General features: G+C 37.4%; 1 protein-coding gene across 2 annotated transcripts in view; it reads left to right on the top strand.

The window, feature by feature from the left end:
* Positions 1-23,904, top strand: part of LOC306860759 (protein NDRG3-like) — a 74,360-nt gene that overhangs the window by 4,241 nt on the left and 46,215 nt on the right. Inside the window, exon 2 of one of the 2 annotated variants that reach the window (XM_079402646.1) lies at positions 10,229-10,393. The exons of the other annotated variant lie outside the window; for it this stretch is intronic. The gene's annotated coding sequence lies outside the window, so the exon portion shown is untranslated. The remainder of the gene's footprint in view (positions 1-10,228; positions 10,394-23,904) is intronic. 2 annotated transcript variants of the gene reach the window in all.

Here is a 23,904-nt window from a genome sequence, read left to right as displayed (position 1 = left end):
TCACTGTTGTATTGATTGGTTTACTTGGCTCGGCTCTCCCTCCTCCCATTGCTATGCCAACAACCTCCCTGGGTGACAGCTGCTGTGTTTTCTCTGGTTCCTTAATTTCCATTGGCTGTGCTCCCCACAGGCCTCCATCAATCCACGCCTGCTTCTATTACCGGTTGGCGTCCCCCATGGGATGACAGAGCTCATGGCCTCCACTGGATTCCTGGGGAAGTAGACTGCTGGAACTGAGGTTCCTCATGGGCTTGTTGTTTATCTGTCAGCACCTATCTGATCACTTTCCTGGGAAAAAAAAGTTGTCAGTCAGCAATTCAGCTAGAAATGGAAGCTTGTGGGAATTTTTTTAGAAAAGCCCTTGATTTCATTGTCTTGGCACTCAATCCTGCCGTCAGAATGCTGCTACACGATTGTTTCTAATTGGCAGCATGTTCGGTTGTTTTAGTCTTTTGATTGACTTTATAATCCTTTTATTACAGACATGCACAGAGCTAACAACCAAATCCAGCTGGCACGACAGGCCCTGTGAATCAGAATCTGTCTGTAGAAGCATATCGTTTCAGACATGAGTGAGTGTCACGAATAGGGCTGGGTATCGTTCAGAAATGTTCGATACCGATACCGATACCTTGAGTCCGATACCGGTTCCTGAACGATACTTTTTTCGATACCAATTTTATGAAAACAGTTTTAACAAGATTACATTATCTCAAAAAACTTTGGTTTTATTTTTTTCAGCTTGTTGACATGTATACAGACCCAAAGCCTCATCTCCTGAGCCACTGCACAAAGGAACAAAATATAGCCAACACAATAAATCAGTACAAATAATTTTAATAAAGCTCAAATAGTTGTCAGTTTACACTAGTGCGTGCTCGTTTTAAAACGCATAGCTCAGACAGAATCATCATTTCTATTCATTTATTCTAGGTTGTTAAAGACTTCAAGAAATTTAAAATCTTTATCCACTTTCATAAGTGGGTGTTTTGTTTTCTTTCACAATATGTTTTATTGTTATTAAATTCTATGTTGTAGTACGTCTAATTATTTGAATGCATAAAAACTACTTAGTTTATTCAAATTTATTCTTAAAACAGCCTTATGCAATGTTTTCTTTTTCCTCAGAAATTCTGTGTTCTGTATCTGGTTTTCAAAGGAAGGCATAAAACATTAATTTCATTTTTCTTTTAAATTATTGAAAATAAAACTTATTTTGGCAAACAAAATTTTACTTTTAAAATTAAAACATGGAAGAAATGTTGTGTGATCATTAATTAAAAAATAAGAGTTTTAATAATTTTAATAGTAGCCTAGTAGTAGCAGTATGTACACTCTGCTGAACAATATTAATTTATTTCTGCCGCAGAGTCTTCCAAGTTAATCCAAACTTTTATTTTGACGGGTTTCTGGGAATACCTTTACAGTTCTGTGTGTATATGATATGACGCAAGTTTTACTCAAATCAAATGGTAAAATGCTCATGAAGTGACTCTCAGAGCAGTTCTGGAGATGTTGTTCATGTGTTTATGTCCTCATTTAGTGAGACGGCAGACGCTGAAATGTCACGTGAGCTTCAGTCTGTGTCAAGTAAGCGAAACTGCGCGATATAGAGAGCAGACTGCTCCGTACGCTTTCGAATTGCTCTCGCGGATGTCAAACACTGATCAATCAGCGCCGCGCCGCTTCTAGTCAAACACACCTAGTGCTGCAGGTTTATTGGCTCACTGACATTAATGAGATTAACCCCTTAGTTATCGAAATTTGGTACCGAACGACAAGACGTTTTTCGATACTCTGTGGTATCGAGGCAATTCGGTCGGTGCCTAAAAAGTATCGAACTCGATACCCAGCCCTATCGGTAACAGAAAAATTTAATTTAATTTGCATATAACTTGCATATGTCTCCACTCATGCTTGCAAATCTGAAATTCATAATTGCTTTAGCTTTCCAGCAATGGGACCCCCTCAGGACTGGGTCCCTAGGCACTATATCTGTAACTACATTTATTGAGGCACTACGAGACGGAGCATAAAAAATGGGAAAGCAAATATAAAAAAAAAAACAAATGTGGGAGCTGTAGTTTCTTTACACACGCCTCACCATTTAGTGACCAGTCCCTCTATCATTAAATGTGACTGTCCATGTCCAACCATTTTTTGAGTGGAAGAGTTGTGCTGTTATAAGGCAAGGCAAGTTTATTAATATAGCACATTTCATACACAGTGGTAATTCAAAGTGCTTTAAATAAAAGGAAGTGAAAAATAATAATCACAACAATAAAAACAAGGAATTTAAAACAAACATTCAAACTCTTCCGCACTAAATGAAAAAACCCTCCAAAACACCGAACTATTCCCCAACTTCAAGAGGATATAAGAGGATAGGAAAGTAAGATAATATTCACAGAATCTGAGTTCTCTGTCTGAAAACGGCTCGATCGGTCATCTTGCCTTCCAATATCTGTTGGATGACAATACAGTTGTTAACAGCTTACAGCTGTTAGCTCATTTCTCAAGAAAAGGCTTATATTCTCATCATTTCAAAGGACTTTTTTTTAAAAATGTATTTATTTATTTTTTTTGTGCTCTCTGCTCAAGTGAATTGAATATAGCATGCAGTCCTTTTGTCCTGCAGTCCTAGCTTGTCCTCTCTTTATCTCTCTCTGTATTTCAGCCTGACTGAAATTGTAGATGCAGCTGGGCTGTTCTGAAAGGGCTGGTTTACTGAGGTCCAGTTACCTGATCCTGGAAATACAGAAAGTAGATACTCACCGTCCAAGGAAGAGCTCCTGTTGCATTATGCTGCACATAAGCATCTTTTCCTCTTCGTATCCTGTAGACACTGACTTCCTATGCCACAGAAAAAAATATTCTCTCTTACTGTAGATCAGACAGCATGCTTTGCCTCTGAGACGAACGTCTGTCCATGTGAACACGTGTCTGGTCTCTGTAATGAAGCTGGTGAGCTAGTAAAGTGATCCTGATCTCTGCTCTGTAGTGGCTGCTGGGATGGAATTGAAGAGCAGCTCTATTCTGTCACTGGCTTTAGATTTTAACATCTGCACTTTAAAACCTAGTTAAGAAATATATTGAATTAGAAATGACTGATCAACACTTTCATTAACAAGGCTCCATTCTGTTTACTTCACTCAACTGAAGTGGTCGTAATTTTAGCAAACACTAAAAGCCCTCTTTCTTTTTACAAGTGCATCTTAAAGGGGTCATATGATGCTTTTTTTAAAGATCATTATTTTGTGTGTTTGGTGTAACAGAATATGTTGACATGCTAATGTTAATGTTCAAAAAACACATTATTTTTCAAATACTGTACATTATTATAGTTCCTCAATGCAAGACTCGAAATTGCGACCATTTTGGTCGCATATGCTCCCATAATTTAATCTGTGCGACCTCAAAATATATTTAGGAGGATTTATCTGTGAGTGCATATAATTGTTGTAGTGTGACCTGTTTTCATTTCTCTAAAAACTTTCACAGTTATGTGCCTTCTGTGTGCTGATCTGCCGTTCTATCAAACGTTACATAACATCTTTACATTCTTAAATTTAATGCAGATTTTAGATTGGTTAATATTAGCTGTCAATCACTCACTCACTGCTTTCCGCTGTCAGGTGACAGGGAGCTAACTAACGTTACCGCGGGAAATGCAAATTGCTGAAGAAGAGAGAAAATTAAAAAACACTGACAGATTTCTTTTGTAAACCACCTAAAGTTACAAATAATGCTGGTGATAGCGATCATGTGGTGAATGTTGATCCAGCAGCAAATGCACTGTGATGAATCAAAGATGAATTTTGTTGATACTGATTTCGTTTGCTTGCCCACCAACAGCCCCTATGTCTTACTATTCTAATTGACTGATTAAATATAAGAATTTGACTCAAATGATGATGCACACTTTTAGAAAAAAATGGCTTGATTGTAAAATTACCATTAAAGGTAAAAATCTATTTAAACTTATTGGAAAAGATTAATTTCTATCACTGCTGTGAACTGACCACCACACGGAATATGAATAATATCAAACTATACACAATAACACACTCAGCAAAATATTGTCTAATTATTGTTATTGATAAAATCCTAGAAAATATCGAGATCATTTTTTGTCAATATCGCACACCCCTAGCTGCCAGCCATTCCGCGCAATTTGCAGAGCTGAATGTAAAAATCAACACCGCATACACCATCTTAACCCTCGTCAAAGAGGAGCTCTCTCTCTGTGTTTAACCAAACTTTTTTGCTTTACGAAAGAAATCTGTCAGTGTTCTTTTCATTTTCTCTCTTTGTCAGCCCTTTGCATTTCCTGTGGTAGTTAGCTCCCTGTCACCTGACAGCGGAAAGCAGTGAGTGAGTGATTGACCGCTAATATTTACCAATCTAAAATCTGCATTAAATTTAAGAATGTAAAGATGAAATCTGTTAATATATAATTTGCAGTTGTGGTGCTCATTAATTTTTGGTGTGCTCCTAATTTTTTGCCGGTGCTCCTAACTTTTTAAAGTTGGGAGCACCAGTGCTACCAAGTAAAAAAGTTAATTTCGAGGCCTGCAATGCCCCGCCTCTCTCAAACACGTCATTTTCTACAAAGCCCCTCCTTCCGACAAGTGCAGTCTGCTCTGATTGGCCAGCTGACAGTGCATTGTGATTGGCCGAACACCACCAGCACGCGTCGGAATTGTAACGCCCCTTACCATGATATAAAGACGGTTAATAATGTCCTTAGTTTTACCATCAGTTCAAGCCCGAGAGGGGAACAGAGTTGTGTGACAGACACCGTGACGATACTCGTATGTATTTGCAGTACACAAGCCATGGTTAAGACAACTTACCCCACTGTGATCTCTCTCTCTCTCTCACTCTCTCTCTCTCTCACTCTCTCACTCTTTCACTCACTCACTCACACACACACGACGTGTTACTCTACACTACGCATAACTCCGCATTTGAACAGTCAATAGCAAATACTTAAACTAATAACAAAACCTACTTAGTCACTGATTCAGAAGCACCAGATTGTCATAGCAAAGTCAGAATTGACCCCTTTTTTTTCACAAAACGGTCGACCATAAAATAAAATGCATTGCACAAATTCGAACATTTGGGTTGTGCTGTTCTGTTGTAAACGCATCTTAACCGATGATTCCTAATTGCGTCTACTTTCGGAAGGTCAAATAAAGTGTAGGGATGCACAATATTGGAATTTTTCCGATATGCCGATATTTTCAACTCATTTTGGCCGATACCGATATATTTCCTTTTGTTTGAAAACAACACCAAGTCTCTCCTGTGCAGAAATTATAAGCTAAATATTATTCATTTTTGATTAGTTTTTAACAATAACATAGAATTAAAAAAAAAAGTTATGAAGGTTTTTTTTAACAGTACATTGAAGCTTTGAAAATAAATATAAATAAACTATATCAATTGCTGCATTTTTCCCCCCAGAACAAAGCAGTGTTAACCCTAACATTTTATTTTAAGATATATTAACATTTGTAGATGGTCTAAAACAAAAGTTGTAAAAATTCTGAAAATCTTTGAGCTCATGATTTGTTTTTGTTTTTTTCATGCAAGCTATAGCTTCTGACCATTGAATCAAAACATACTCATTATTTTATGACCTCAATTAATTACTGCTTTATTTAATCAGAAACAGTCTAAATGTTATTTGTGTAGGCTATTTTACTTTTAATTTAATTAGAAGTAGGCCAACAGCGCCCCCAGATTAAAACTCCTTACCGAATGGGCATTAGGACCCGGGGAGGCTGCCGCTGCACGTGCTTTTATTGTTTATACACCGAACACGTCATTCTGTAAGTGCTTTCACAGATTAAATGCAGCGATCCAAAACAGTCAGTCTAATCGTCATTCAGTCAAAACTTTGCTTCAAGAATGAGCCACACTGCTGACGTGATCTAATCGCTAGCACACCCTGAGCACATATGAGTTAATGTATTCCTCTTACAGGCAAGACATAGACATAATTTTTCATATCAGGCCGATTCTGATATCAGTCCGATAATATCATGCATCCCTAATAAAGTGCTTTTTTATCATAGAAACACACAGTGTCTACCTGACATGGCTACATCAACACTACTGTGGTTACTGAAACCACGCCTTCTTTCTTTGCGTGCACATTTGGGCGACATTACGCAAATATTTCCACATCGTGAAGTAGACGTGGGGGCGTGTTTTAATGATGCATTTTAGCCCGGTCTGGATCAGCCTTCTCTTTTAGATAGAATAAATCCTTTCATGGGAGACTTTGAGCTTTGTAACTCTGTAACTCCTGCTGTGAGCATATAAGGAATATAATATATATGAAATAAGCCCTATTGTACATGAAATCACCCCAAAGCAGATCTATATAGGTGGAGCTGGGGAAGGCGGAGGGTTTCTGAAGCGCACTGTAACTGCTACAGCAAGTACTAGTTGAAGTATTTGAATGTTGAGCAGCAAGCTTATTGGCTGCTGTGCTGATACAAAAAGAACTAATCAGCTGCACCATGTGTAATGATATAATTTTGTCAGATTGAGAAAGAACCTGTTGCACCGCATGCGGCATCTAGACTTTCATGACAAAACTTTGGATTTATGACATTTTTGTCTTAATCTGTAAGCTGTTTCTTACCTGAACATGGTAAAAATCTGCTCTCTGTGTCAGCGGCTGCGTGAACACAGATTTGAATGTTCCCTATGATTTTTTCAAAGGTTTAATAGACATGGGTAAGTCATTTAGAAATTAAATTGGGTGTTTGAATAGAGATCGCGATCTTTTAAAGATTAATCGTACAGCTCTAGATATTGGCATCTGCCATCAAAAAACCTATATTGATTGACCACATGGAAGAATGTCATTCTTTGGAAATGCATTGTTTGGTGCATAATAAATAATGACAAATGTTTCTTATCCCCTTTCTTAAGATTTAGGTTTATAAGTTTTAGGATCTATTCATGAAAAGTCAAACATCAAATTGTGCCAGGCCCAATCAGTGTTTAAGAGTTAAAAATAATAATGTGGGGAGTGGTTGATATTTTTTCAGTAATAAAACTTGATTGGTGGCTTTGGCAACACCATATAATCTTTAATAAGGAACCATTTAGTTGTGGGCCAACCTCAGTCTGTGATCTCACCACTAATGCAGTAGTCTCATACTCGTCCTCTGAGTAATAATTCAGAAGCTTTGCCTTCGAACCTTAGTAGCTGCTGCCATGAATCATGGGTAATTAGCTTCACGGCGGTGCCTCTTTTGTCTTTGGATCTCTGACCTCAAGCAATAACACTGCACAGCATTTCCGGCATTGTTTCTGTTCATCTATCGAAATACATGCCCTAAATCGACCCAAGTGACCCAGTTTATGCAAGTGTCAGGAGACAGCCAGACTCTGCTCCAAAGCTTTGGTAAGCCCATAGGGCATCACATCTGCTTGTTCTCGGTCCATGGTGTCTCTGTTTAGAGGGGCAGCCGGTCTCACAGCAGCTGCACCATTCTGCCACTGGCAGGATGCCACTAATGAGATCGCTAACAGAATGACGCTAGAGACCTTAATGAACAACAACATGCGCAGGAGACTAATAGCAGAGCAGTTGTAGAGGGGCGCTGTTCTTTAGTTTGCAGTGGAAAACAATGTGACTGCAATCTTAAATAATTTGTTTTGCCCAACATTTTTCGTAGTCGTTGTCATATCTGCGAGTCATCTGTGTCACGTCACCTGTAGCGTTTTTTCCCCCTGTTGGCAAAGGAATGGACCCGCCCTACTCTGCCTCTGATTGGCTTACCTTAATGTTCTTTCCCTCATCCAACCAATCTCACTCCTGAAGCCTAACTTTTAGATGCTTGCTGCAGGCAACTGTCCATATTTCGGACGGAATGCATTTGTATCTGATGTAAATTAAGGTGTTCCAGTTGAAATGTTGATTACCTTATGAGGCTTTTTTTTTCTGTGAGGCTGCTGTTCTGATAGCTATGAAGATTGTAAGTTACGTTATCGCTACATTAGTTCGCTACCCTTTGCAGAAATGCTCCTCAGTCTCGACCTTAACATTTGTCTCACATATCAGTAAGCTATTACTCTGACATGAAGTCGATTTGAGAACTGTTCGACCTACAAATAAAGCATACCGTTTAATGTATAGTAATATTAGTATCACTCAGCTCAAGTCAGGCAGTACTGAGCCATAGCTAGGTGTCAGCCTTCAACGGCCTGTTTCAAGACGGAGAAACACCTCGCGTTTAGCCCGTCAGCTGCTTCAAAAATTTGAGTGTGGAAATGAAGATTTACAGTGGTTTATTTCCCCTGACTAAGTTCATGTAACATCTTAACAACAATCCTTGTTCATTGTAGGCTGTAGTTGTCGCTCAAACGTCTTTTAATCATATAAAGTTGTTTATCCTTGAATGGTGCACTGCAAAAAATGCTTTTTGAGTTTTTGGCTTGTTTCTAGTCCAAATATATCTAAAAATTCTTAAATCAAGAAGCATTTTCTAAATTATTGTTTTGTTTTCAGAAAAAAAAGCAAAATAATCTGCAAATGGGGTAAGCAAAATTTAGTTTAGTTTAGTTTGCACCCCTGTGTATTACAGAGTTTATGCCAGTGCACACACTATAAACAGAGTGGATTGTTTTCATTGTGAAATTTCTGTTTTATTTATTTCCAGAGATGCAGTTTGTTCGTTTATATTGTTTGAGTGAGTGCATGGTAGGGCTGTAACAGTACACAAAATTTTGGGAAATATTTTTGTTTTGAACGAAGCAAGCTATAGCTCTTGTCTTAAAACAAGTCTGGCAATGCTGCTGAAACCGGCTGAAACAGTCTTTATACGGTAGTTTATGCTGCTGTTGTAAAAGGGGGAAGGGATTTTAAAGTGCTTCCACTTTTGGATGCAAAATATTCACATCTGTTTGTGCACTGGCATTCCTTTAGTGAAGTCTGCGAAGTTTAACAGTGACTCCTTGCTGTCAGTAAGCAATATGGACAGACTTGCATTAGTTTCAAACATTTACAAATAGGTACACAATCGTGAGATGTAAGAGATACAAAGGAGCAAACAGGTTTGAAATGCATTAAATGGCACACAAGCCGCTTTAAACTGTGAAGTTATTTAAGCACTTAATATAAAGCACGTCATGTTCAGGCAAACTGGAGTTGTGTGCTTTTTCCAAAGAAGCTCGCTCTAATCTTATGAAAGCATCTAACAGTGAACAAAGTATATCGACATAAATGGTGTTGTCCCATCCTGGGGGGGGTTCAAAGTTTCAAATTGGGTTCTGCATACAGTAGTTACATATGTGAAGTGGTTAAAACCGCTTCACATATGTAACTACTGTTACATATGTATGCAGTCTTTCAGTATGCATACCGAAACAAAATACTTGTACCAAAAATATTACAAATAGGCTACATGTAGAGTTACACCCCTACTGCACGGATTTGTGAATGTGACAAGGAGGAGTCAGTATTTGTAGTGAAAAATGTCAGGTTATTTGTCACCCAAAGCTGTTGTATGTTTTAAAAAGACCTTCTATAGGGGCTTCTTTTATGGCATTACCATGACAGTTTTTTTTTTTTTGTTTTTGTTTTTTGAGATGCAAGTTCTATTCCAGAATATCCATAGAATTTAATTGGGTTTGTTCACCCAAAAATGAAAATTCTGTCATTAAATACTCACCCTGATGTCGTTTCTAACCGCTAAGACCTTTGTTCATCTTCGGAACTCAAATTAAGATATTTTTGATTAAATCCGAGACCTCTCTGACCCTCCATAGACAGCAAGGGAACTACCACGGTCAAGGTCCAGAAACTAGGGATGCACGATATTGGATTTTTGCCGATATCCGATATTTTTGTACTCATTTTGGTCAATACTGATGCTGATATATTTCATTTTTGTTTGGAAACACCGCCTCTCCTGTGCAGAAATTATAAGCAAAATATTTTTAATTTTGGTTAGTTTTTAACAAGAACGTTTTTTTGACAGCACATTGAAGCTTTGTCAAGTCACCTTTATTTAAAATAGCGCTTTTAACAATACAAATTGTGTCAAAGCAACTGCACAATATCAAAATAGGAAAATGGTGTCAATAATGTAAACTGACAAGATTAAACACTCAATTTTCAGTTAAAGGCATTTCATTATTGAATTCAGTGATGTCATCATCCAGCTCAGTTCAGTTTAAATAGTGTCTTTGCAATCAGGTCGACGATATCGCTGGAAATGAAGTGTCCCCAACTAAGCAAGCCAGAGGCGACAGCAGCAAGGAACCAAAACTCCCATCGGTGACAGAATGGAGAAAATAAACCTTGGGAGAAGCCAGGCTCAGACGAACCAGCAGTTTGTTCCATCTGCAGCAAAGTCAGATTGTAAGGGCTCAACTGGAAAATAACTATATATAAACTATATATCAATCGCTGCATTTTCTTCCCCAGAAAGATGCAGTTAACCCTAACATTTTATTTTAAGATTTAACATTTGTTGATGGTCTAAAGCAAAAGAGTTGTAAAAAGTATGAATTTTTTTTAGAGCTTATGATTTGTTTAAAAAATTAAACATATTACACATTAATGAATAAATCGGTATATATAAAATTATTTAATTTATTTAATGTTTGTGATTTTTTTTTTTTTTTCATGTAAGCTATAGCTTCTGACCCTTAAATCAAAACATACTCATAATTTTATGACATCAATTACTGCTTTATTTAATCAGAAACAGTCTAAATGTTATTTGTGTAGGCTATTTTACTTTTAATCTAATTAGAAGTAGGCCAACAGCGCCCCCTACAGAGTAAAACTACTTACCGAGCGGGCATTAGGACCCGGGGGAGGCTGTTGCTCCTGCCACTGCGAATCTGGCCCACTCCTGCAGAGTTTAGCTCTAACCCTAATAGTGTTGTCACGATACTGGAATTTCTAACTTCGATACGATACCTTGAAAAATATCGATATTCGATACCATTTTCGATACCACGGAGAAAAAAACAGCCACAATATTAAGGGGGTAATTTTTTATAAATTTTTTATAAATAACAAGTCGAGAACATGCGGTATATTTTACATGAACAAAAAAATGTCTTGAGGTACTGCATTTGTTGATTTATTTATTAATCTTTTATTAATCTTAGTTAAATGTTAATTGAAACTAACGTTTACTAATACATGTACTAATTAAAATCCAAAGTTCTATTTATTGATATTCTCATTTGCTTCATAACCAAAATATTTCCAGATATAGGGCCCTATAAAATCCGTTTTATTTTTCCCAAAATTCTGTTTTATTTTTTTCTACATTCAATTTTTTCCATTTGAATTTTTCTGGATTCCGTTTTTTTTCCGTTTGAATTTTTCTGGACTCTTTTTTTTTTTTTTTAATGGTCAAATTAAATGCTATTAATCTAAAAGCATGTCTAATTAATTAAAATCATGAAAATTATACAATTTAACATTTAATTTATTAAAAGTGTAACAAAAATGACACGTTTAGGGCCGTATGAAATGTTTTTTTTTTTTTTTCACCTTATGTTTTATTGTTACCAAATTCTGTGTTTTAGCATGTCTATTATTTGAATGCATACAAACAATTTTTATTCATTCAATAGCCTTATGAAATGTGTTTTCCCCCTCAGAAATTCTGTGTTGTGTATTTAAATTTTACTGGATATTAGATGAAGGCATAAAACAATTTTAATTCATTTATATTTGAATGAATGAAAATTAAACATTTACATTTTTGGCAAATGAAGGGGATTTACTATTAAAATTAAAATATTTTGTGATTATTTCTTTAAAAAAAATTAACAGCAGTAGTAAGTAGTAGTATTATGTACATTTCTACTAAATTAATAGTAATATAGCCTATTTCTGGCACACGGTCTTTAATAGGCTAAGTTAAACCGAACTTTTATTTTGACGGGTTGCCGTGAATACTTTTAAAGTTCTGTGTGTGTATGATATGAAGCTAGTTTTACTCAAATTAAATGGTAAAATGCTCGTAAAGTGCCTTTCAGATCAGTTCTGGAGATATTATTGATGTATTTATGTCCTCATTGAGACGCAGATGCTGAAATCACCGCGAGCGCCACATAAACAAAACCGCACGTGCAGCACATTCACACAGAGAATGTGAGAACACAGAGAATCCTGCAGAACATGCAGGATTCATATTTAAATCGACTTTTGCAGTTTAATATTTACAGATACTAGTCCATATCACGATTTGATTTAAGTGTAATGACCTACTTTTGATTAATTCATCCAAACTTTGACAAATTCCGTGACATTCCGCGTTAAACTGTAAATTCCGTTTTTATGACTGGATTCGGTCATTTCCTTGCGCGTTCTCTGCATCGCGGAGATCATAGATCCCTACAGACAGCGCTCCTGCTGTGTTCTTTAACAACCAGAGCAGTCATCTTTCTATTCACTTCACTTTTGCTATTTAACCAGAGCGAAGGAGACGAGTGCGGTCACGTGTGGTGCTGCTTGTCCACGCGCCTTTAGAGAGAAGTTAAAGTGACAGCTCGGGTAGTATCGGTGTATCGATACTTCGGGAAATTAATATTGGTACCGTTCAGATATTTTGGTATCGATATTTATCGAAATATCGATATTTTTGACAACACTAAACCCTAATCAAACACACCTGAGCATGCTAATCAGAGTTTTCAAGATCATTAGAAAATCACAGGTAGGTGAGTTTGATCAGGGTTTTACCCCCTTTCCACCAGCTGGAACCAGGTGCTAGTTCAGAGCCAGTGCTATAGCCGGTTCATAGTTGGTTCAACTGACGAGCCCTTTAAGAACCAGTTGCTTTTCCACATGCTAGAGAGCCAATACAGAGCCAGGTCATGCGTCACAATACGTTTCATGTTTCGGTTCACTAGCGTGGCACAACAAGCTTGTTCAAAGTGCATCAGCGCCACGCAGACCAATCGATCGATCAATCACTCGCACCGACCAGTGCGCGCAGCGCCGATCCATCCCGAACAAGTCTAAACAAACTATCAACAATGGTGGACGCTGCGTTGCTATTGATGTTCATGGCTTTGCGAACCTAGATCGGCATCCAAACACGGCGAATCAAATCAATCCAAAACAGTGAATCTAATCATAATTCAGACAATACTTTGCTTCAAGAATGAGCCACACTGCTGATGTGATCTAATCACTAGCACACCCTGAGTTAACATATTCCCCTTATCGGCGAGACATATCGGCATATGTTTTTCATATTGGGCCGATTCCGGTATTTACTTTTAAAGCCATTATCGGCCGATTCCGATATCAGTCCGATAATATCGTGCATCCCTACCAGAAACATAGCAAGTAGCAAGGTCTCGGCGATACCACGCGGAACAAACACAAACTGAAAAACCTGTGAAATCCAAGTTGAAAAGTTCTGAGAATGTTTAACATCTGTATTTATTTGATTGTTTTACAATTGTTTTGTTTTCTTTAGGAATCCTGCAAGCACTTAATTTTTCATTGATATTAAGCAGATGTCATTTATTGTCCAGATCAAATGATATGACATTGTATGTCACAATTGTTAACTTAAACTGTGAAACTTTAGAGTCTATTTTTATCTTTTTATAAAATACATTTTATACATAAATTTAATGAAAGAATCATGCAAGCACTTGAATATTTCCCCCTTTCCATGTACTGCACAAAAAGTGGTTCAATAATAATCTGACAGAGCGAGCTTTGATACTCCGGTACCTTCTACCTGATGATAGGAGCTGGAAGAGGTTGTGGGAGGCGTGGGTGGGTTCTTTCACGATGCTGGAGGCCTTGCTGGAGCCTCGTGCAAGGAAAATGTCCAGGATGGAGGGGGGAGGGGCACCGATGATCTTTGCGGCAGTGTTCACTGTCCGTTGTAGGGTCTTGCGGTCAGCAGCACTGCAGTTCCCGTACCAGACAGTGATGCAGGTGGTCAGCACACTCTCAATGGTGTCTCTGTAGAAAGTGGTGAGGATGGGTGGCGGGAGACTTGCCCTTTTCAGCCGGCGGAGAAAGTGGAGGCACTGTTGTCCCTTCTTGTTGAGTGACGTGACGTTGGTGGTCCAGGTGAGATCCTCTGAGATGTGCACCCCCTGGAATTTAGTGCTGCCGACTCTCTCCACGGTTGAGCCGTCGATGGTCAGTGGGGGGTGGTCAACGGAGTTTCTCCTGCAGTCCATCACAACCTCATTTGTCTTGCTCACATTGAGGGACAGGTTGTTAGCACCACACCATTTCACCAGCTGTGCCACTTCCTCTCTGTAGAGCATTTCATCGTTGTTGCTGATGAGGCCTACCACAGTTGTGTCATCAGCAAACTTGATGATGTGGTTGGAGCTGGACTTGGCAGTGCAGTCATGGGTCAGCAGCGTGAAGAGCAGCGGGCTGAGCACACAGCCTTGTGGGGCACCTGTGCTCAGTGTGGTAGTGCTGGAGGAGTTGATGTCTTGCAGTTAAAAAGTCCAGGATCCAATTACAGCGGGGGTGTTAAGGCCCAGCAAGTTTAGTTTGTGGATGAGCTGTTGTGGGATTATAGTGTTGAATGCTGATCTGAAGTCGATGAACAGCATTCTTACATAAGAGTCTTTCTGTTCCTGGTGAGTAAGAGCTAGGTGGAGAGCGGTGGATATTGCATCGTCCGTAGAACGGTTTGCTCGGTATGCAAACTGGAATGGGTCCAGTGTGTTTGGGAGACTGGACTTGATGTGATGCATGACTAACCTCTCAAAGCACTTCATCATGATTGGGGTCAGTGCTATGGGACGATAGTCATTCAGACAGGACACGGGTGACTTCTTTGGTACTGGAATTATGGAGGTGGATTTGAGACACGTGGGGACGACTGCCTGGCTCAGCGAGGTGTTGAAGATGTCTGTTAGGACATCCGTCAGCTGTGCAGCACAGTCTCTCAGTACACGTCCAGATATGTTGTCAGGGCCCGCAGCCTTTCGTGGGTTAATCCGGGACAGGGTCTTCCTTACGTCGGCTGGAGAGAGACAGAGTACCTGGTCGTTTGGAGATGTGAGTAATTTCTGTGCAGGTGTGTCGTTCTGTATCTCAAATCGTGAGTAGAAGTGGTTGAGTGGATCTGGTAAGGATGTGTCATCATCACTGGCCTGTGGTGGGGGCTTGTAGTCAGTGATGGTCTGAATGGCTTGCCACAGGGACCGAGTGTCTTTACTGTCTGTGAAGTTGTTGTTCATTTTTTTAGCATATTGTTTTGCCTCCTTTATGCCATGAGACAGATTGGCTCTTGCTGTTTTGAGGGCTGCTTTTTCTCCTGATCTGAATGCTTCATCTCTGGTCTTTAGCAGCCCACGAACCTCTGCTGTCATCCATGGCTTCTGGTTGGCACGTGTGGTAATGGTCTTGGTGACTGTCACATCATCTATGCACTTTTTGATGTAAGCAGTCACAGTTTCAGTGTACTCCTGCAGGTCTGTGTGGTTGTTGTAGGTGGCTGCCTCTTTAAACATGTTCCAGTCTGTGCACTGAAAGCAGTCCTGTAGTATGGCATTGTCTGGCCATACTGTGATCTGCTTTTGAACCGGTTTGGCGAGTTTGAGAAGTGGTCTATATATGCTGGGATTAGCATAACAGTGATGTGGTCCGAGTACTCGAGGTGGGGGCGAGGTTCAGCTTTGTATGCATTTTTCTCTGTTGTATAAACAAAGTCCAGTGTGTTGTTTCCCCTTGTTGCAAAGTTCACATGTTGGTAGAACTTTGATAAAACTGACTTTAGGTTTGCATGGTTGAAGTCACTAGCTATGATGAAAAAGCCGTGGGGGTTATTTGTTTGTTGTTCACTGATGGCGCTGTACAGTTCACGAAGCGCGTCTTTAGCGTTTGCACATGGGGTAAGCGGAGTCTGGGATGTTGTCGTTTAGCCATGTTTCGGTGAAAACAAACACACAACAATCCCTTGCCTCATGCTGTGTAGACCGACTGAGTTGAATTAAGTCCAGTTTGTTTTCCAGAGAGCGAACGTTTGAGAGCATGAGTGTTGGAAGAGCCGGTCTTGTGGGCTTAGCTCTTAGCCTAGCTCGTATACCTCCGCGCTTCCATCCTCTCTCACATCGCTCGTGACGCTGCCTTGTGCGGTTAGCGTCAGTAGGTGAGGCCGCGGTCTCGAGATCCGGCTCCAGCAGTAAACAAAGGCCTCGTAGCTTCTCAGTAGCCGCCGGCGAGAGTTGGTGTTTGTATGCGTTGCCAATATCCAAAAGACTTTGGCGATCATAGATGAGTTTGAGTGATTTCCTTATGAGTTAGCGGTAAACTGACACTATTTGGAGATGAACAGACGACATTAAAAGACATAAAAGCACCGTCTTTGGGACCCGGAGTAGCCGCTGCATCTGACCGCGTCGCCATCTTGAATCATTTGGATTCAAGATGTCACCCATATTAAAACTAATCACAATTTGAATCTCCTGTGCATGTTTATATGGGTTCCTTCATTTTAGTTTGGATGCTGCTGTTGAAGTTGATGTGGAAGCAGCGAGGCAACTTGCTAAAATGAAATGGCGGAGTCATATTCCATAACCCTTATCAAATTCATATGAAAATAAGCCTTTACAGCAGAACGAGTAATGTCAAGTCTAGGTCAGCTTGTTTTTTTGCACCCATTAAGCAACATTGACTGTATAAACAGGTCGCATTTTATCTGATGAAGATGTAGTGTTGATGTGGCTCACGGCCAGCCTGCTGAGAAATGTGATGGCGGTGGTGGTAATTTGCTATGATGGATCATAGTGATGGTCATAATGATGATAATAATGTTGGTATGCTTAGAGATACTTTGGGATAAGGATGGAGTAATTACTGCCATTCCCTCTCCTCTTGATTAATTATCAGCTGGTTGTGGTGATGGTAAATGGGCGGGCTTGAGCATGCTAATAATCAAATGGGTGGAGCTGATGGACATGGACTTGAGAAAAAGGCAGATGTTCAAACCAATTTTCTCTTTACACTAGTAGTTTTTCTACTCGAGCTATTGTTAACAAAAGTTGTAGCAGGTCATGCAGAAAAACAGTTCATTGAGTGTTTATGAAGATGTAGAAATTCAAAAAAATTCAAAGACCTGTTGTCTATCCTGTTTCTTTTGTAGAGGGTGCAGTTTTATTTTATTTTATTGAAGAATATCCTGGCTATATTTTTCAGTGTATGGGTTTAAGGTATATTCTTAAGAAAGTCAGTCATATTTGAAACAGCATGAGGAAAATAATTACATTTTTGGGTGAACATCCCTTTGCTGATGTGGAGCGAGTGGGTGAAAATACCTTTCTTTCTGATTGAGCTGACTCAGTTTGAAATTGAATTAGGTCCATTTCGATTCAAATCTTGCCTAAGAACCCAAAGCATGTTAAACTCCCATCAACTCAAATCCGCTGTTGAAGGGTGAGATTTCCGTTTCTCCGTGAGCTGATTAGAGCGCAGACAGATTAGTGCAGCTAATACGTACGCTGTTGGTCGGTGTATTTAGTTTGCTTTAGTTTATTGGAATGCATTAATCGGGCTTTGTTTGCATTTATCTGAATCATACTATGTAGGATATGGTTCAACACATTCTTTTGTTTGTTTGTTTTCTGTGAATACTTATAATAACCAAGACAGCAAACCTTATGCATAGTTTAGTTTAAATGGATATTTCTTTTGTTCTTTAGTTTATTCCATATTTTAAAGCTTCTCATTTGTGCATCTGAAATTGATTCCCATGATTCTGCCCATGAATAACCTCTGCTCACTTGTTGATGACGAACATCTGTAGTCATAGTAACGATGTAGCTGCTGGAGCAGGTCAGTTCTGTCTGGGATGTTGGGAGATTAAATCACCAGCTCCATGCACTTAGATTTTAATCTGGGAAAGACCTGACATGTCAACCAATAGCTTGAGTTTGAAGTTGAGACAGAAGAGGTATTTTGAATACCTATATTGTTCCCATTTCATTATTTTTGCGACGCTGTATATTGTAGAAATGGGGGGGGGGGTACATTTTGATATAGAATTTTTCCTCTGTGCTTTTATATATTGCAACAGTCATTTTACCAGATGACTTAAGTTGCTATAGCTATTTCAAAGAATTAATCGTAAAAATTAGAGTGATTTTGTTGAGAGCACAGCAAATAAAAATGAAATGAAAAGCTGAATAACTTTTTACCCTGAGGACTCTTTTTGAATACGAATAATTTTTGGATGCAAATCATCCTGTTAGGAGAATAACATGAAATATAGCTGCGAGCAGCGATGACGGGCCCAAGCCGTCAGCATACGCCATCCCGGTGGCATCGATAAAACGGTGCCCAGCGAGCACACACATTACAGTAACCCTCTGGCAGTTTGGTTTTAAGGGATACGGCAATTAAAGGGTTATTCCAAACCATCAACTCTGTGAAACACAGACACACACACACACACACACACAGAACAACATATAAAACTTTAAATTCTGTGAAAATATATTTTTCATTGGTAGTTGATGTTAGTTAATGCATTTACTAATGCTAACAAATGAGAAATTATTATAGTTACCAAAGGTTTTAATGATTTATAAGCATTTTTTAATGATTTATTTTTCCATTAACTAACATGAATAATTTATTCTAACACAAATGAATAAAGTAAAACATATATTGTTAATATTTAATGTTATTTGTGAATTAACCAATGTTAAAAACAACATTATTTAACTGTTGTTAATTTACATCATTAATAAATATATACCATTTAATGTTTATCAAAATCAATTCCAAAATGTGTTAATATATTATTACATTTTAAAGTTTTATCTTTTGAACATGACTATTTTTCTAATATTAAAAATATTTTGTTCATTGTAAGTTCATACTATCAATGAAGAATTAACATGCTGTAAAAAATATATTTTTCATTGTTAGTTCATGTTAATTAATGCATTCCCTACTGTTAACAAAAGAGACTTAATTATAAAGTGTTATCAAAACCTTTAATGCTTTATAAGCATTTTTTAAGGATTTTATTGAGAAGTTTAAACAGACCCTCTCTCTCTCTCTCTCTCTCTCTCTCTCCCCCTCCACACTCACTGAACTCACACAGTCAGTCACCCACCCAGTCACCCACCGCACACATTAGAAGCACAGAGACAGGAGAACTCTGATAGTTTTAATTTTCTGCTCTCCATAGTGTATTGTAAATTCATGAAATTAATCACATATCTCAGACTGTCTTGTTCTGTGTATGTAATTTTTTATGAAGTGTTTGGAAGCTGCTCTTTAAAGATAAAAAAAAAAAGTGTTCTTTTTTACTGTAACTTTAATAAATTGCCATTAAATCACCGTTCAAGATATCCTAAATCAGTCCGCAATGTAGCATCTTCAGTATCTTGGAAGCATGTGAAAAAATGTTTGGTGTGAATTTTTGGTTTCTGCTTGAAGGAGTATGAATTTGTTTACAGCCCGTTTAAAAAAAAAAAAAACACATAAAAAAAAAAAATAGCCGATTTCCTGTTGGTCGTAGCTAATGACTGTAAATTAGAAAGTTGTCCGGATTAATAAGAACAATTTATGTACCGAGTTTGGTGTCTGTAGCTATCATTATATATATATATATATATATATATATATATATATATATATATATATATATATATATATATATATATATATATATATATATATATATAATCATTAATAATTATATACCATTTAATGTTGATCAATATTAATTCCAAAATGTGTTTATATATTATTACATTTTAAAGTTTATCTTTTGAACATGACTAATTTTCTAACATTAAAAAGATTAATAAATGCTTTAAAAAAATTGTTTTTTGTTAGTTCATACTATCATGGAAGAATTAACATGCTGTAAAAATATATTTTTCATTGTTAGTTCACGTTAATTAATGCATTTCCTAATGTTAAGAATTGAGACCTTATTATAAAGTGTTATCAAAATCTTTAATGATTTATAAGCATTTTTTAAAGATTTAAAAAAACAGACCCTCTCTCTCTCTTTCTCTCTCTCACCCACTGGCTCAATCCACACAGTCACTCACACAGTCACTCACACCCCACCCCACCCCCACCCCTCACTCAGCTGCAGGCTGACAGGGATCTCTCACTCAGAAGCAGTCTAAGTCTAACTCTCTGATAGTTTTCAAATTTTCTCCTCTGCATAGTGTATTGTAAATTCATAAAATTAATCACATATCCTCAGACTGTATTGTTCTGTGTATGTAATTTTTTATGAAGTGTTTGGAAGCTGCTCTTAAAAGATAAAAAAAAAAAAGAAATGATCTTTTTTACTGTAACTTTAATAAATTGCCATTAAATCATCGTTCAAGATATCCTAAATCCGTCCGCAATTTAGCATCTTCAGTATTTTGGCATCATGATAAAAAATGTTTGGTGTGATTTCCGTGTTTCTGCTTGGAGGAGTATTAATTTGTTTACAGCCCGTTTTTAAAAAAAACCCACATTAAAATAAATATAGCCGACTTCCTGTTGGTCGTAGCTAATGACTGTAAATTAGAAAGTTGTCCGGATTAATTAGAACAATTTATGTACCGAGTTTGGGGTCTGTAGCTAAAACTAACCCCCTCATTTTTGACAAAAGGTGGCGCTATAGAGTGCCTCTTCCACGCCCGTATATGAGCTTTTTCCAGTGTCTAACTATCATTAATACTCATATGTGTGTTGAGTTTCATGACATTCTAAACATGTTATCTGCCTCAAAATCACCAGAAACGAATTTTCAACTTTGACACGTTGCCATGGCAACATAATTTTAGATATCAATCTTCCCTTCACAGTTTTACATCGGCCGTGTTTTGACATTATTCTGGTGAAGTTTGAAGCAAATCGAGTAAAAATAAGATGCTGAATTCAAAGCATTTTGAAAACGACACACTTCCTGCAGCCAGTTGGTGGCGCTATAACTTTCAGTCATAATAGTCACATCTATCCGATCGGCATCATACAAAGAACAAATCACTGAAGTTTGATCTACATCATACAATGTATGTGGACGTTATTAGGCATTTCCTGGGTCTCATTTTTCGCCATAACTTCATCGCCTCGCCACGGGCAAACCGTTCGACATATCAAAAATATCTTCGCAATTTAGCGTCCCCAATGTCCTGAGATCATGTTCACCGAGTTTGGTGGCAATCGTATGGAAATCCTCAGAGGAGTATATCAAATTCCAGAGCATGCACTTTTTAAACAGCCCTGAATAGCCGACTTCCTGTTGGGCGGAGCCTAAGACATGCTGCGCGGAAGTTGTTCGGCTCAATGAGTTCTATATGTGTACCGAGTTTCATATGAATACGTGCAAGTATGTGTGAGCTATACATCAAGTTTTCTGACAATTTTCCAGGGGGCGCCGTAGAGCCCCTGTGCCACGCCCGGGTCCCAGCCTCAGCGGCGTCCTAATGGCCGCAGGTTCCAATGTGCGTGCCAATTTTCGAGAGTTTTCGGGCACGTTAAGGCCCCCAAAAGTGCCCGGATGATTGAAATAAAAAAAAATAATAAAAAAAAAAAAAATAAATATAGCTGCGAGCAGCGATGACGGGCCCAAGCCGTCAGCATACGCCACCCCGGTGGCATCGATAAAACGGTGCCCAGCGAGCACACACATTACAGTAACCCTCTGGCAGTTTGGTTTTAAGGGATACGGCAATTAAAGGGTTATTCCAAACCATCAACTCTGTGAAACACAGACACACACACACACACACACACAGAACAACATATAAAACTTTAAATTCTGTGAAAATATATTTTTCATTGGTAGTTGATGTTAGTTAATGCATTTACTAATGCTAACAAATGAGAAATTATTATAGTTACCAAAGGTTTTAATGATTTATAAGCATTTTTTAATGATTTATTTTTCCATTAACTAACATGAATAATTTATTCTAACACAAATGAATAAAGTAAAAAATATATTGTTAATATTTAATGTTATTTGTGAATTAACCAATGTTAAAAAACAACATTATTTAACTGTTGTTAATTTACATCATTAATAAATATATACCATTTAATGTTTATCAAAATCAATTCCAAAATGTGTTAATATATTATTACATTTTAAAGTTTTATCTTTTGAACATGACTATTTTTCTAATATTAAAAATATTTTGTTCATTGTTAGTTCATTGTAAGTTCATACTATCAATGAAGAATTAACATGCTGTAAAAAATATATTTTTCATTGTTAGTTCATGTTAATTAATGCATTCCCTACTGTTAACAAAAGAGACTTAATTATAAAGTGTTATCAAAACCTTTAATGCTTTATAAGCATTTTTTAAGGATTTTATTGAGAAGTTTAAACAGACCCTCTCTCTCTCTCTCTCTCTGTCTCTCTCTCTCTCTCTCTCCCCCTCCACACTCACTGAACTCACACAGTCAGTCACCCACCGCACACATTAGAAGCAGTGACAGGAGATCTCTGATAGTTTTAATTTTCTGCTCTCCATAGTGTATTGTAAATTCATGAAATTAATCACATATCCTCAGACTGTATTGTTCTGTGTATGTAATTTTTTATGAAGTGTTTGGAAGCTTCTCTTTAAAGATAAAAAAAAAGTGTTCTTTTTTACTGTAACTTTAATAAATTGCCATTAAATCACCGTTCAAGATATCCTAAATCAGTCCGCAATGTAGCATCTTCAGTATCTTGGAAGCATGTGAAAAAATGTTTGGTGTGAATTTTTGGTTTCTGCTTGAAGGAGTATGAATTTGTTTACAGCCCGTTTAAAAAAAAAAAAACACATTAAAAAAAAAAATAGCCGATTTCCTGTTGGTCGTAACTAATGACTGTAAATTAGAAAGTTGTCCGGATTAATAAGAACAATTTATGTACCGAGTTTGGTGTCTGTAGCTATCATTATATATATATATATATATATATATATATATATATATATATATATATATATATATAATCATTAATAATTATATACCATTTAATGTTGATCAATATTAATTCCAAAATGTGTTTATATATTATTACATTTTAAAGTTTATCTTTTGAACATGACTATTTTTCTAACATTAAAAAGATTAATAAATGCTTTAAAAAAATTGTTCTTTGTTAGTTCATACTATCATGGAAGAATTAACATGCTGTAAAAATATATTTTTCATTGTTAGTTCACGTTAATTAATGCATTTCCTAATGTTAAGAATTGAGACCTTATTATAAAGTGTTATCAAAATCTTTAATGATTTATAAGCATTTTTTAAAGATTTTAAAAAACAGACCCTCTCTCTCTCTTTCTCTCTCTCACCCACTGCCTCAATCCACACAGTCACTCACACAGTCACTCACAGCCCACCCCACCCCCACCCCTCACTCAGCTGCAGGCTGACAGGACCTCTCACTCAGAAGCAGTCTAAGTCTAACTCTCTGATAGTTTTCAAATTTTCTCCTCTCCATAGTGTATTGTAAATTCATGAAATTAATCACATATCCTCAGACCCTTGTTCTGTGTATGTAATTTTTTATGAAGTGTTTGGAAGCTTCTCTTAAAAGATAAAAAAAAAAAATATATATCTTTTTTACTGTAACTTTAATAAATTGCCATTAAATCATCGTTCAAGATATCCTAAATCCGTCCGCAATTTAGCATCTTCAGTATTTTGGCATCATGATAAAAAATGTTTGGTGTGATTTCCGTGTTTCTGCTTGGAGGAGTATTAATTTGTTTACAGCCCGTTTTTAAAAAAAACCCACATTAAAATAAATATAGCCGACTTCCTGTTGGTCGTAGCTAATGACTGTAAATTAGAAAGTTGTCCGGATTAATTAGAACAATTTATGTACCGAGTTTGGGGTCTGTAGCTAAAACTAACCCCCTCATTTTTGACAAAAGGTGGCGCTA

The sequence above is a fragment of the Barbus barbus genome (genome assembly GCF_936440315.1).
Source record: "Barbus barbus genome assembly, chromosome: 41".
Classification (NCBI taxonomy): Eukaryota; Metazoa; Chordata; class Actinopteri; order Cypriniformes; family Cyprinidae; genus Barbus; species Barbus barbus.
Note: the sequence above shows the minus strand (reverse complement) of the source record. Positions and strands in the feature narration are given on the sequence as shown.